The sequence below is a fragment of the Fukomys damarensis genome, unplaced genomic scaffold (assembly GCF_012274545.1).
Source record: "Fukomys damarensis isolate Sample0158 unplaced genomic scaffold, DMR_v1.0_HiC HiC_scaffold_9, whole genome shotgun sequence".
Taxonomy (NCBI): domain Eukaryota; kingdom Metazoa; phylum Chordata; class Mammalia; order Rodentia; family Bathyergidae; genus Fukomys; species Fukomys damarensis.
This window is the reverse complement of record NW_022900921.1, coordinates 24,825,328-24,840,996: the sequence shown is the minus strand read 5'-3', so window position 1 is coordinate 24,840,996 and position 15,669 is coordinate 24,825,328. Positions and strand designations below refer to the sequence as shown.

Here is a 15,669-nt window from a genome sequence, read left to right as displayed (position 1 = left end):
CTGAGTCAAATGGAACCTCTAGTTTTAGTTTTTTAGGTATACATTATTATCACATTCTTCACTGGGAATTTGTACATAATATATCTTGGTTCTTGTTGTTTCCTATTCCCCTTCCCTCCCTTCCAACCCTTCACACCTCCTTATTTACAAAAGCTTTGTTTCTGTTTTTTTCTTTCTTTTCTTATATTTTTTTTTCTTTCTCTGCTTTCCTTTCCCCCATCCCTCTCCCTACTTCCCTTTTCTCTTTGAACTCAGTTTTCTGAGGTATCTCCACACTAATTTCCACAGGGGATGCACAGTCTGAACTCTCACCAACAGTGGAGAAGGGTTCCTTTTTCCCCACAGCTTCATCAGCATTTGTTATTAGTTGATTTCTTGATAATAGCCATCCTTTCTGGAGGGAGGCGGAATCTCAGCCTTCATTTAATGTGCGTCTCTCTAATGACCAGTGATGTTGAACATTTTTTTTTACATATTTATTTACCATTTCTACTTCTTCATTTGAGAAATGTCTATTCATTTCAGATGCCCAATTTTGGATTGGGTCTTTTAGTGCTTTGTCTGGGGAACAGCTGGCAAAAATTTTTCCCATGCTGTGGGCTGTCTCTTCATTCTGTTGGTGGTTTCTCTTGCTGTACAAAAGCTTTTTAATAAGATCAGACCCCAGTTGATTCTTTGTGATATTTCCTGTGTGACCCGGGTTTTGTTCATAAAGTCTTTGGCTACATCAGTGTCTTCAAGAGTTAAGACATCTTTGTATTTTAATAACTGTTTTATTATACTCTTTCTATACTAAGTGATGCTATTGTTTTCATTTATGGAAGTAACATGAAATAGAAGAATTTACTTTACTAAAATTCTATGTTAAAAGAAATACTAAGTAAATAATAGTACAAATAAGACATCAATGTGGAATAAATTGTGAGCAGTGCTACATGAACGCCTCAAATTTGGGAACTCAGCCCCAGTGGACCATTCCCAGCTTCCATATCCCCCACCACGAGGCCATTCCTCCACCCTAATTCTTGCCCTCATCCAACTCATCTGTGATCAGCCTCCTCCAGTCACCAGGGAGCAGAGACAAGACAGCCACACACCTGGAGCCTGAGCAGGGAAAGGAACATGGCAGTTCAAGTTCCAGCTGAGAAAGAGGAGGAGGCACCTAAGAATACTTTTGTCAACAACTGACCCCATAAAGACAGTGATCCTACAAGATGAGAGTGGAGCTGGAAAATTCCTGTCCCCTAGTGACATCATCACCATCATGACGCCTTGGCGCACTGCCTTGCTCCCGTGTTTGTGGTGACATTAATGTAAACAAATCTACTGTGTTATCACTCATACAAAAGCTTAGTACACACATCTAGACCTAGTATGTATACTTGATAGGAATAAATGGCTACGTTATGGCTTATGTATTTGCTATACTATCCTTTGTGTCATTATTTTTGAGTATGTGCCTTTTTTAAAAAAGTTAACAGTAAATATCATGTGGTGTTATTGCAGATAGCTAAGTTATTACAAGTTAGGAGTTATTATAAGGAAGTTAGACAAAGCTGGGCCCTCAGCACAGAAAAACAGTTGAGGCACATTCACTGGTAAACATTACACAAAGAAAAGAGGTACTACTTCCCCTGGAGATGAATAGCAGTGACTGATATTCTAAGTGGGCATCAATCTCCCTAGCCCATTTCCTTTCCAGAAAGTCTTTGTATGGTGACTTGTTTTCCCATTTGATCCCCATTTCATCAATATTACCAGGGTGACTGTACTTGTAATCTTATTGGTTGGTCATGGCTTTTTCCCACCTCATTCTTACCTTGCAATTTTCCATTGGTCTTACAGTTTTGTCTCACCTTGAACCCATCTCACCTTATTGCTTTGCTCAGTAAATGCCTTTGAAAAGCGGGGTGAGTGGGCGGCCCATTTTCAGGTCCCCCTGCCATCTCTCTTAGACAGAAGCTATCTTTCTCTCAATAAATTTTTCCTACGCTTAACCTCTGTTGGTCCTAGAAATCAATCTTCAGTTTTAGAGAATTCATTCTTCAATTCTGTTTTGGATACCTAGCAGGTTGGGGAGTTGCATCTATTCCCCCCATATCAGAGTTATGCTAGCAGCAGCCTCAGACATCTTATATCTACCAAGTCTCTTAATGGCATTGAGGCCATGTCAGATGACTCACCAATACCAATCCAGTTTATGTACTTACAATCTATGACCTTCACACTGTTAACAAAATCACCTGTTGACACACTTCTTAGAACACATCTCCTGGATTAAGTGATACATGATTATTTGGAACTATCAGGCCCCATAAGTATTTGAAACCTGAATCAACCACCTAATTTCCTCATTTCCCCAGTCATTATGCACATGCATGTATATTCAGCCTACATATTTTTCCTCCTCTGTCAAGGCAGAACTTCCTAAACATTGACCTCATGAGTGTTACTCACCAAATATCCCCAGTCTCCAACTGTTTTTTCTAACACGTGGTGATGTTGTAGCATCCTTCTCCTGGTCACCCAATGTTTGGATGGGACCTGGCTGTGGCCCATGAGTTATGTATGTCATTTCAGTGTTCTTATCCTATCTGGGATGCTGACTGACTGTGCCAAGGATAGTGGCCACTCTAGCACCCTGCATATCAATCCACTTCCCACCTGTAACATTCTGTACATTTAGCAGGGTGGGTACAGGGGATCAAACTCAGGACCTCGCATTTGCAAGGCAGGCGGCGAAACCACTGAGCTAAATCCCCAGCCTTCCCATCTGTAACAAATGTTTATGGTTAAAAACCAGTGGGATTTGGAGAATACTTATTACCACAGCAAAATTTAGCCTAACCTGACTAGTATACCCATTGTCCCCGCAGCACTGTGCATGTTAGAAAATTAAGACATGTGTTTGTCAGATTTCCATGCCTCCTCTGGTACCCAGTTAACTTGTGCTACATACTTTTATTCAGAGGGCTTTGTACAAGTCTGGTGAAAGTGGGTGAGGTTTGATCCACCCTTCTTCCATGAAACAAATGTTTTCCAGGATAACCTGCTTGATGATGTGGACAGAATTCCGTCAGTGTAGGTGGCAATTTCTGACACAGTGATAACATCACATCTCACTAGACCACACATCCAGAAGGAGGCTGACAATGAGTACATGGCTACAGGAGGACTCACATGTGGTGGAAAATGCAGTGAACTAGGGCTAAGAAGTGTGCATTCTAATCTCATATTAGTTCTCTGGCCTCCTCAAAGGGCAAGTGACAGAAATTCAATTTAAACACCTTATGTAAAAAATAGAAAATAAAAACCTTTCACAAGATGTCAAGAAGAACCTATTTCCCTCTACAACAGCACACTGCTGTTGCTATTGGCTCATTTCTCAGATCCGCTCTTCTCCAAAGATGACCACCAGAAGGTACAGGCTCCCAGAGCTCAGCAATCTCCTCTTTACCAATAGTTCCATCAGAAAATCATGGTGAAAGCTCTTTGGCCTAGTTTTAGTCACAGGCCTATCAACCCCTGAACCAATCACTGTGGCCAGAGGAATCCAAGTGCTCCGATTGGCCAGATCTGGGACCCATGCCCACCTATGGAATTGGAGGTGGGAGCAGGCTCAGTTAAAATGTATGGACTATGCGTTGGAGTAAAAGTGATTTTCTCCAAGAAAATCAGGATTACCAAAAAGCAAGTTAGGAGGATCAGGGAATTAATGCAGATCAACCAAAATGTTGAGAGTTGTTTTTATTATCCTTAATTTCAATTAAGGGTTTTATCATAAGTGAAGTGAAAGATCTAGAGTCCAGGATTACACCAGGACTGAGTACACAGGTAACTAAGTTTGCTCAGTAGACCAAATCATGGAATTGTGAAATAGAGGGGGTAGCAGGGCAGTAGCCCTAACATTCAATGAGTGTCCTTTATAGATAAACAGATTCTAAGGACATGATAAATGTTACCTCCTTAAATACAGAAGATTTCTCTGTGAGCACAATATTAAAACAAAGGAAAATGTTTGGTTTTAAAGTACTATTTACATTAAGCTAGAACTGAATAAACTGCTGAGGTAGACAGAAAAACGACTATGTCCCCTACAAAAAAAAAAAAAAAAAAAAAAAAAAACAAATACCCAAAAAAAAAAAAAAAAAAAAAAAAAAAAAAAATCCCTATCTTAATCCCCAGAACCTGTGAATACCAAATGACTTTACATTGCAAAAGGGAATTAAGGCTTCTATCAACTAAACTTAATCTTAACATAGGGAGATTATCCTGGACCATCTTGTGGGACCCTAACCGCTATGTAACCCCCAGTTAGCCAGCACATAGCAGCACACATTTCTTTCTACCCAGCTCCAAGATAAGATTTAAGCAGAGTGTATGGAAGCCCCGTACAGGCAAACAAGATAGCGACTCAAGGCCTCGTTAGAACAGAACAGCCTGAGGTCTGGAGATGAAAGGCCAGGTGCACCGTATAGCTGACTCCTTTAGATAGGTGGCAGAAAACCGACCCCCTGACCCCTGGCCCACTTGCTGTGCTTGCAATCTTCTTCCCTTGCCTTTAAAAAACTGTGCTAACCCCTGTGCTGGCGCCTCTCTGAGCTGCTCAGTTCTGACAGTGCTGTCCGGCCAGACTAATAAAGGTCTATTTACCAACAAGCCCGGTGTGTTCCTTCCTGGGTGACTCTCGCTCCTCGTCGAGCTCCCGGAGCCTTGCTGAGCTATAGGTCCCAGTATCTTGGAGGCCCTTTGGGCTGTTCAAGGCTCCCAGAAGTAAGGCCCTAGGTCTTGCATTCGGAGCCATTGTTGGGCTATAGGACTCAGCATCGTGAAGGCCCTTTCGGCCGTTCACGCTCTGTGGAGTGGAAGTGAGACTTTAGGTCTTACAATCTATGTAAGTGCATTGTAATCAGAAGAGTCCTGAAAAGTAGAAGAGGAGACAGGGTGATGTAGTGAAAGGATTTCACCCATCAGTGCTGGCTTTGCTCAGTTGCTTCTAAGCACTGGTATATGCAAGGAAACATATTCTTCCCAAAAGCCTTAAGAAAGTGCAAAACCTGGCCAATGCCTTAATTGTAGCCCAGGGAGAATCGTGTTAGAATTTCTGACCTGCAGAAATAAATTTGTTTTGTGTTAAGCAATGCCTTGAGGTAATTTGTTGCAGAAACTGATACAACTTCCTGTTTTTCAGTTAGGGATGCATCTAATTTTAAAAAACAAAACAATAAGGGGTCTTTGGTACCCAAAGATTTATTTTATCCTTGTGGCCAAGGAGGTGCAAGTGCTCTGATTAGCCAGAATGGGGATCCAAGTACACCCCTTGAGGAGGAGGGAGAGGTAGCCTTAGTCAAACCAAACAGACTGAGAGTTGGCTCTCCCCAAGAAAAACAGTGGTAAATTACCAAAAAGGGGACTGTCACTGGCTAGCAACAAAAGCAACTGTGGGCCACTCCAGCTGCCAACCTCCTCCCATCCTGAGCTATTTTGAGTCAAATGCTTTGTCAAGCTCTCGGGAAGCTGCAAATGCCCTTAGATGCTGCATCATTTTAATGCAAAGTGACAAGGACAATCTTCCTCAGACTGCAAGAAATTAGGAATTCCAGGACAATAATTGTGGGGAGCGGCTCAAATCAAAGGAGGGGCCACTGGCAAAGGAGAATCTGGTAATTAGTCAATTAGCTAGCATTTAAAGTGAAAGTCTGCAGGGATGATGCTAAAAAGAGTTTTGAAAAAGAATTATTTGAAATCAGAATTTGATGTCTCCAAATCATTTTGTCGACAGTGATTTTTTTTTTAAGTCTTTGCATATTGAGTCTGTTTTTCTTAGGATTTGGAAAAGAAAGGAGAAGGAAAAGAGAGGGAGAGGGAAAAGAATGAGGAAAGGAGAGGGGAAGGGAAGAAAGAAGGGGAGGGAAGGGGAGGGAAGAGGAGAAGAGAGAAGAGGAGAGGAGAGGGAGGGGAAAATTACACATAGTCAGAAAAAGAGAGAGAGAGAAAAGAAATTACATACACACAAAATAAACATTTGATTCATACTTTCTATGTGCCAAGAAGTAGTACACAGTTACAATTATAACCTAAATTTGGTTACATATAAGGTACATTTTTCCAAGTAACTGGACATGAAGCATAAGCTCATTGAGGTCTTGATGTGAATTTCCCTGGCCCTGTGCATGAATTCATAAACCAACTGGCTTCTCTTGCTTCCTCTTCTCAGAAATATCAGTTCATGTTTTTTAACCACTCTTCTATTTTCCTTTCCCATTGATTTGTAGGTGTTCTTTTCATATTCTTCACACCAACTTTTTGTTGTGTGTATTGCAAGTACAGCATCTTCTCTGAGTAAGTTATCATCTCAAGTTTTTCAATTCATCAATTTTCATTTCAATTTATTAAAGGCAGCTTTTAATCAACAAAGGACCAGTTCCTGTTTTTTTGTTTATTTTCATGTTTGTTTTAGATTTGATAAGAAACGTTAGTCTCTACTTCAAGAGGATTTACTTTAAGGGTTACCTTATCGATTATCTTCAAATAACTAAGAACTTCTGGAGTTCAAAATCAATGCAAAGCAAGATGATGATAAATTTTTACTCAGACTTTTTCCTGCCAACATTCCTAATCAGCACCAGGAAACAACCCAATATCTTCCCCTGGAGCTCACCAGATCAGATAACACTCATGTTACATAACAACATTTTGGTTAACAAGGGATGGTTTATGTGCCAGCAATACCATAAGGTTATATAATGGAGCTGAGAAGTTCCTATGGTCTATTATAGTTCCTATACCTTTACTGTGTTCAGATACATAAATATTTAACCTTGTCATACAACTGTTTATAACGCTCCATACAGAAATGTGCTATGCAGAAGCAATGGGCTATTTACCAGATAGCCCAGATGTGTAGTAAGCCTCACCATCTAGGTTTGTATGAATACATGTTATGATATCTGTACAATGAAGAAACCACCCAGTGACACATTTTTTCAGAAGGTATCCCCATCAAGTGACACAGGACCCTGTGTAAAAGGGCCAGCATTTCTCTCATATTATATTGTTTGTCTTAAAACTGATGCCTCCATCAGACTTTCAAGGTACTTTAAATTTCTTTGGAGGAATTAGCAAACACTCTACTTACATAACCATGGCACTTAAAAAGCATCATCTTGTTTTCTAGTAAGATATCTACAAGAAACAATCTTAACCTATTACTTTCCAGTATAATAAAAGAACATACTATCTTTATGGAAATTCCATAAATGAATTGGATTTCATTCACCCTCATGTACTCAAAAAAAAAACAAAAAAACTTCTCTTCTAAAACCGGAGGAAAAACAAAGTTAGACCCCTACCTCATGCCATATAAAAAGAGTCTGTAGGTCAAATTCTAGATGATAAAATAAAACACTATGTGAAAAACCATAAAACACCTTCATAAGATTATAGGAAATCTTCCTAGTAAACATATGAAAGTCAGAAATCCCAAGGGAAGAGTAAGCAGATCCAACAACACAGATTTATTTTTGGAGAGTATAAGCTTCTTAATCAGGTTAATTCAAGGTGAATAAACAATAAGAACATTAACCCACCAAAAAGTAATAATAACAATAGGATAAATCTGTAATGGCTAATATGGTTTCACTATGTCACCTAGAACCTATGCTTTATCTTGTCACTCTGCCATCCTCAGCTATTTGGTTGTTGGCCTTCAGCTTACCCCAAGGTGCTGCTGCTGCTGCTGCAAGCACCACATCCTGTTCCAACCATATACAGGTGAAAAAGAAGGAAAGGCAGCACTCTGACTCTCTTTCTTTTTTTTTCTTTTTTTTTTTTTTTTTTTTTGGTACCAGGGATTGAACTCAGGTCCTTGCACTTGCAAGGCAGGCCACTGAACCGCTGAGCTAAATCCCTGGCCCCTTCTGACTCTCTTTCTAAGAGTGTGAAACTGTCCGGTGGACTTCCCTGCTCAGAAACCTCCAGGAGACTTCTCACCTCTCAGTGGCCAGAAATCACCACATGGCTGTGCCTACCCCACAGAACTAGTAGGAGCAGAATAATCAGGGTGGCTTCAACCAATGAAGACTCACCCTCTAAGAGCACTAAAGCTCGTAGCTACCTGGTCAGCAAGAAAGGAAGAATGGCTGTTGGGTAAGCAATTCACAGTTCCTACCATGGATCAAGTAAAATCCCTTCCTCAACATGACTAAGCTTAATGTATGGGCCAAGCTGCCCTCTGGAACTCACAGGCAAGTACTGAGTCAGCAAATGTTTTCCATAAAAGTCCAGAAGATAAAAATTTTAGATCTGAAGGTCATTTGTTCCCTCACACAATTAGCGGACTCTCTTGCATTCATTTAGATCTGGAAATGTCCCCCAAAGGCCCATGTCTCTCAGGTAGGTGCTATAAGGAGGTGGTAAAACCCTTAAGGGCTGCAGCCTACTGGGAGGTGTTTAGATCACTGAGGACATGCCCTTGGAGAGTTTGGGGCTCAGCCCCTTCCTCTTTTTCTCTTTTGTTCCCTGGTCATGAGGTGAGTGGTTTTACTCTGCCACATACTCCTGTCACTGTGTGCTGTCTTGTCACAGGTCACAAAGCAATAGGCCAATCAATTGTGAATCAGAGCCTCCAAAACTATGAGCCAAAAATCAACTTTTTCCCTTCATAAATGTATTATCCCAGGTATTTTGTTAGAGGAATAGAAAGCCGACTAACGCATCTACCATTTAAGTTTAAAAGAAGATATAGATTGTACTTCAAAGACGGCATAGCGGTCCTCCAATAAAAACTACAGAAGTAGGGAGCCATCTGGATTTTGACCCATGGGCTGTAATTTGTGGATCCCCAATCTGGCAGAAGATACACATATAAACCAAGATCTCACACTGGCTACACACACATTTTAATTGGCAAACTCAACATCTGATCAAGATGTGCACTTTCCGGTTAACCAGTCCCCACCATCTCCTTTTTTTTTTTTTTTTTTTTCTTTCTTTTGGTGGTACTGGGGATCGAACTCAGAACCTTGAACCTGCAAGGCAGGTGGCAGAACCACTGAGCTAAATCCCTGACCCATGAATGTATTTTATTGTTGTTGTTGTTGTTGCTTCCGTACTGGGAATCGAACTCGGGTCTTTGCACTTGCGAGGCAGGCACAGAACCACTGAGCTAAATCCACAGCCCATTGCCTACTGTCTTCAGCCATGTCACTTTGCACATTCCACGCCGTGATTCTAGGGTAAAAGTAAAGGCCTTTTCACACAAAGCTCTAGGAAACATCCACTTGCTCATTTATGGCTTCTTCTTTTTGTATGTAAATTTTATTAACAAATTCTAAGTAATACAACTGGTCCACGGTGATCCTTGGTATACTTTGGGACTACAGACATACACACACTCGCACATACATTAACTAAATTATTTAAGCCCTTCTTTTCTAGGAATGAAGTTTCAAGGACCCTGTCCTAACCCTTTCTCAGGAGTGATCCACAGTGGTCCTGGTTGACAAGCTACACGTAACCCAATCTCTGCATTCTGCTGACAGCCACACTCCCGTGGTTTATGAGCTCAGTGGAATCCTCAATAGAATTATACCCTTTTATTGAGTCCTGAACCATATATTATCATGAATACTAACCCAGTTCAAATGGTCCATCCCTTCTGCCTTAGCATTAGACAAAGCCTGAGCAATCACCCTTCTCGACAAAGAATGTGTTTTCTTTGGCACCGAACCCAGCTGAAACATAAAGTGCCTGTTGCACTCCTGTACTGCACCTCCAGGCTCCAAGCCAGGCTGACTCTGAGTGATCATTTGAACAAGACTATGGGAAAGATGAATATCTCCCGTCCATAAAGAAAAGATTAGCAAAGAAAATTAAAAGTGCAGCCAGGCATGATGGCACATGCCCATAATCCCAGCATTCAAGAAACTGAGGCAGGAGGATTACAGATCCAAGGCTGGCCTGGACTACCTTGTGAGAGCCTTCCAGGAAGAAAGGGGGCACAGGGGGAAGGGGGAGAGAAAGAGAAAAGAAAATTAAAAGTGTGGGCTCAGCTTCAGAGGGAATGGTGGCCCCTCACAAACAGTGCAGTCCTTTGGGTAAAGGGAAGTTCTTGGAAAGTATTCTTTCTACCTCCAACAAGCTCAGCACCTAGGCTCCCCCAAAGATGATGTTTTCTTAAGCAGTTCCAAGTAAGGAGACACACAATTGTCCCTAATTGCACAAATATTGATTTGTTATTTGCTGAGTATCAGGTATTAAGCTGGGCACTGTGAATCCAACATGGAAGAGAGAAGGCCCACATCTGACAGTGTGACACAGTTCTCGGTGAGCTGGGGCAAACACAAGCAGATCCCCAAGTCCATGAAAGTAAGGTGTCAGAAATGAGATGAAGGAAAAGGCTAGGATGCTGTGTCTATTCCTTTGCTGCGGCTGTTGTTACAAGTTATCACAAACTGGGTGGTTTAAAGCAGCAGAAATGTAAGCCAGGCATGGTTGATGCCCACCTGGTTGATCTCCCACACTTGGGAGACTGAGGCAGGAGGATCACCATGAGTTCAAGGCCAGCCTGGGCCATATAGTGAGTTCAAGGCCAGAGTGAACTACACAGTGAGACCCTGTCTCAAACACCCTCACAAAAAAAAAAAAAAAAAAAAAAAAAAGCAACAGAAATATGTTATTCTCTTGAAGTTCTGGAGGCTAGAAGTTCAAAAATCCAAGTGTCAGTGGGGGGCTATATTCCCTCCAAAGGTTCTAAGGGAGGACCTTTCCTTACCTCTTCCTGCCTCAGCTTCACTGCTCCAAGTCCTGCCTCTATAGTCACACAACCACATAACCTTCTCCTCGTGTCTTTTCTCCTCTAAGGACACATGTCATCAGATAATCTAGGATGATCTCACCCCAAGATGCTTGTTTTAATTAAAGCTACTCAGAGTTTTTCTTGGAGTAAGGTGACATTTTCAGGTTTCCTCATGTGAACATAGCTTTTAGGGAGCTACCATCCAGCCCACTATTCTGTAAGAGATCATAATGGGGTAACTTACCCTAGATAAGGGGAAGGGTGGCCTAAAAGAGCCTCTGAGGATGTGAGCTTTACACCACAACTGGAAGGACGAAAAGACATATACCACGCACAATAAGGAAAAACTGAGGGAAACAGCACTGCAGCCATGGTCAGTCTGTGCAAAGGTCCTGAGACCAGGTGAAATTGACAGTGCTTCAATAACTCAAAGAATGACAGCATGGCCAAAGCAAAGTAAGTAACATTGGCCTTAGATGTTCTGGGGTCTGGTGGGTAGAGAACTGTCCTGAAGTTGTTGAAAATCACAGCTAAGAGCTAGGGTTTTATTTTAAGTGCAAGGGAAAACTGATAAAGTATTTTAAGCATAATCACTTGATTAAATTTACATTTCATCTTGAAGATTTTTCAGAGAACATAGTTGGCCTTAGCTGAAACTGAGTTATTTTTATTTAGTTTTAGCAATAGCAAATGCATAGTATTTTATCATTTATACTGATATATACATTAATTCATTAAATAAGTAGTACATGTAGTTACTCAAATACAAGCCAAGACACTATGTAATTCAGTATCTATCTGTGTCATAGGTTGAATTGTGTCTCCCTCAAAAATTTATATGTTGAGGTCCTAACCCTTAGTACTTCAGGTGTGATCTTATTTAAAACAGGATCTTTGCAGATGTCATTAATTAAGACGAGGTCATATCAGAATAGGGTAGGCCTCTAATCCAGCATGACATCCTTTGTGCCCCCACAAAGGAAGAAAATTTGCACATAAACATGTTTATATGGGAAAATGCTTGAGAAAATCAGTTCATAAATCAGAAAGTTTTATCTTGGCTTAGTTTTGGAGGTTTTAGTCTCTGACTGCTTGGCCTATCGTCTTGGACCTATGGCAGCACAGAGCCTTACTGCGGGAGTGTATGGTAAAGAAAGTCCATTCCCCTCGTGGCTGAGTGCAAAAGAGACAGAGAAAGCAGCTGAGACCGAGGTCCCTCGATCCCCTTAAGGAGCACACCCTCAGTGACTACAACCTCCCTCAAGGCCTCACCTCTTAAAGTTTCACCACCTCCCAAAAGCACCATGCCAAGAAACAAGCATTTAACACATAGGTCTACAAATCTGGACGACTGCACCCAGGTAGATCACTTTACAAACATAAAGGCCACCACGTACAAGCTGCAAAGAGAGGCCTAGAAAAGATCCTTGCCTCCCAGCCCTCACAAGGACACAATCCTGTCAGGCTTGCATTTTGGACTCCCAGACTCCATGACTGCAAGATAAGAAATTTCTGTTGTGGAAGCCACCTAGTCCGGGGTGCTGTCTTATGGCAGCCCACACAAATGAGCACAGTCTAGTATCACATTTTAGGAAGTAAGGTTTAGAAGCCAAAATTAATTAAAGGAATCCCAGTATTTCCCAGCTCCTCTCCCAGAATGTGACAGGGGTCTGATTTAGAAACCATACCAATACCAAATCACCCACCTTTCCCCCTTACTTCTCCTTTTCCACCTCTGCATCCTCTCTTCTCATGCACAGGGTTGACTAACTTTCCAACAAGACCTCTCCCCAGGTTTTGACTCCTTTCTCCCACATCCACTTCCTGGATCTATTGTGTTTCTCTCTGGTGCTTATTTACCTGCCAGGACTCTGTCCAAGTCCCTTTCCCCACAGTTGTTACCCCAGCAGCATACAAGGCCCAGGAAGCCCCCTAGTTTCCTGTATAACAGAGAGAAAGATGAATCCCATGAGCCCATGGACATAATTGCACCCCTTTCACCCTCCTCACCTCCTTACCCATCTATCAGGAGGCAGGGGGACAGGAACAGGAGCACAAACCCAATGTTATGTCTTGTCACTTCACACACACAAGTTTTTTAAATTTATTTATAATCTCCATGAGGGCAGAAAGTACATTTTGTCCATTTTCACATCCTCTATCTTGCAGAAAAAAAAAAAAAACACTCTGAACAAAGGTGGTACAAAATGATCACAAAAGCTTGCCCAGACCCTGAGTCCTAGTTCCAGGCTCCTGAAGTGTTCTTGCCCCATCTACAAAGTTACTGAGCTCAAAATGTCTGGTCTTAATTAAGCATTGGAGACATCTGCCATGAGTGATTGGTGACATTTTTCCATCTACTCGTTACTCCTAAAAATGGATTTGCTCTTGCTGATGCGGAACCAAGAGCCTAAGGCAAAGAGGCACATAGGTGAAAGAGGGGGAGTCACCAGGTGGACAGGAAGGGAGGAGCAGCTGCTGCAATGAGCACCCCACTCTCAAGTGCAACTGGCAGGGACAGCAAAATCCCCTCCTACCAGAAGCCTGCTCTATCAGTCAGACACACTCTAAGGAAGGGAGAGAGAGAGAGCAGAGGTGTGGGCCTCCGGGAGAAGTCAGCAAAAGGCTAAGAAATTACACGATGCATTACTGACCTCAGTTCCTGAGGGGAAGGAACTGTGCTTACTTCGATTTTACACTTCCTTCCACCTCTGCCTCCAGCTTCCAGCATTGGCTCTAGCACCCTGTGAAGCTGGTTGGTCAGATGGATGGTTGGATGGTTCGCTGCTTGGCAGGCTGGGTCCGGTTGGATGAAAGAGCAACCAAAATCTCTATTCCTCTCCTGAGTACCATTCTCTGTGTATGTGTGGGGGGTGGCGTGCTAGAGATCGAACCCAGAGCCCTGAGCTACTTGCCAGCTCTCTTTTATTTTCATTTTAAGACAGGTTCTCACTAAGTCACTAAGTTGCCCAAACTGAGCTCAAATTTGGGATCTCCTGCCCCGGCCACCTGAAATTACAGGTGTGTGCAACCATCCCCTGAGCACCATTCTTCAAAGACTAGATAATGTGCATGGCATCATAGTAGTCTCTTTTGCTTTAAGCCAACCCCAACTTTCTAGTCTAAGGAGGTTAATGGTCTCTTAGAATCCCCACATCCTCAGAGAGGCTCATGAGCTAACAGGAGAAGCACATTTGAGGCACCAATTTAAGAACCTCACTTATTAAAACTAATTTCAAGCATTTGTGTGACTACCTAACCTTTATCCCCTCTAATGCTTTACAAACTTCCCTCCTCAAATCCAAACATGTTAAGCACCTACTGTGCATAAGGTGCCACAGAGCAAGTGGTCTTTGAACTTTGAAGTTCTGATTCACTATTTGGCCTTTGTATATTCTTGCTTGACATGTAAAATTTTTATCATAAATTTCAATTGTAGAAAGGGCGTAATTCCATTGTACTGTAAATATTGACATTTTATAAATACAACTGTTACATCATTTTTTCAACGTTTCCAATGAAATCTAAATAGCACAGCAATTTGATACCCACCATTAGCTATTTTTTAAAGGCATGAACAAACTCTTCCTTATGAGTCAGAAAATTTTACATTTTTCCTTCTTCCTCATTGAAATCAAATTTATTCTAATACAATTTTATGTTAGGAAGCTTTTTATCACCACAGTTCTATGTACAATTCTTAGTATCATAATTCTATGCAAAACAACATATAAAAATTGAAACTATTTTTTATTTCCTGCCACCACTAGGCTCTGAGTATTAAATTTTTTTCCTCTGGAGTAAACTATCATTGCAATTATTTATACACACTTAATCAAGAAACATAAACACAATATACATTATAAATTTTGATATCTAAATATTAAATGTACATGTACAAATCATTGAAGATATGTCTCAATTAGAACAAGGAGAGACGTGAAAGCCTCATGAACACTTATGGAAGGTTTCATTTTGCTTGGGAATTAAACTCAGGGCCCCATAGATGCCAGGCAAATGCTCTGCCCCTGAGCTACACCCACAGCCCATGGACATAAATATTTTGAATGTCACTATTTGGCATTTCAAGAGAAAAGGGTTAGGTTTTCCTTTATGAAGGTGAGAAAAAAACATCCTGAAAGAGCAGAAGGAAAAGAGAACCAGCTTTCATAGTGGGTACATTCTCAGGCAGATGTATGTTAGTAAGTAAGGCTGGTGATGTAGCTCAGTGGTAGAGCACTTGCTTAGTATGCACAAGGCCCTGGGTTGAATCTCCAGCACTTCCCAAAAAAAAAGACAAATAAATAGATTCCTTTGAAATGACCTTAGCCCAGATACCCTTTGGAAAAATTTCCCATACTCCTAGAGATACAAGTCGCACGAGCTTGAAGACCAAATCATGAATAATTCAGTAAGAGCAAAATACAATTTCAATCTTGCAGGAGTTTACATCTGATAGGAAGATGGGCTATAAGCCCTTCACTGAAATTCTTAACAGTAAAAGATCTAAAGAATTGTTCATGGGCAAAATAATGATCCCCAAAGATGTCTACATTCTTACCTTCAGATCCTGTGAACTTGTTAGGGGAGATAAGGTCGTGAATGGGGTTAAGTTTGCCCATCAGCAGAGATTCAGATTGGGAGAGTAGCCTGGGTTACATAAATGGGCATCATGGACTCACCAGTGTCCTTCAGAGGAGACAGGAAGGAAGGAGAGATCCGAGTGACTCCATGCGAGGAACTCAGCAGGCTGGCTCTGAAGATGAAGGAAGGAGGCCAAAAGCCAAGAAATGCGGGTCAATTCGGAAAGCTAGAAAAGATCCCTCTCTACCACCCCACACAACCCCACAAAAAAAAAAAAAAAAAAAAAA

The 15,669-nt window shown here is 41.5% G+C and overlaps 1 long non-coding RNA gene across 1 annotated transcript in view; it reads right to left on the bottom strand.

The window, feature by feature from the left end:
- Window positions 1–15,389: 15,389 nt before the first annotated feature.
- Window positions 15,390–15,669, bottom strand: part of LOC104860856 — a 6,668-nt gene continuing 6,388 nt past the window's right edge. Inside the window, exon 3 of the long non-coding RNA XR_779817.1 lies at window positions 15,390–15,554. This is a non-coding gene — a long non-coding RNA (uncharacterized LOC104860856). The remainder of the gene's footprint in view (window positions 15,555–15,669) is intronic.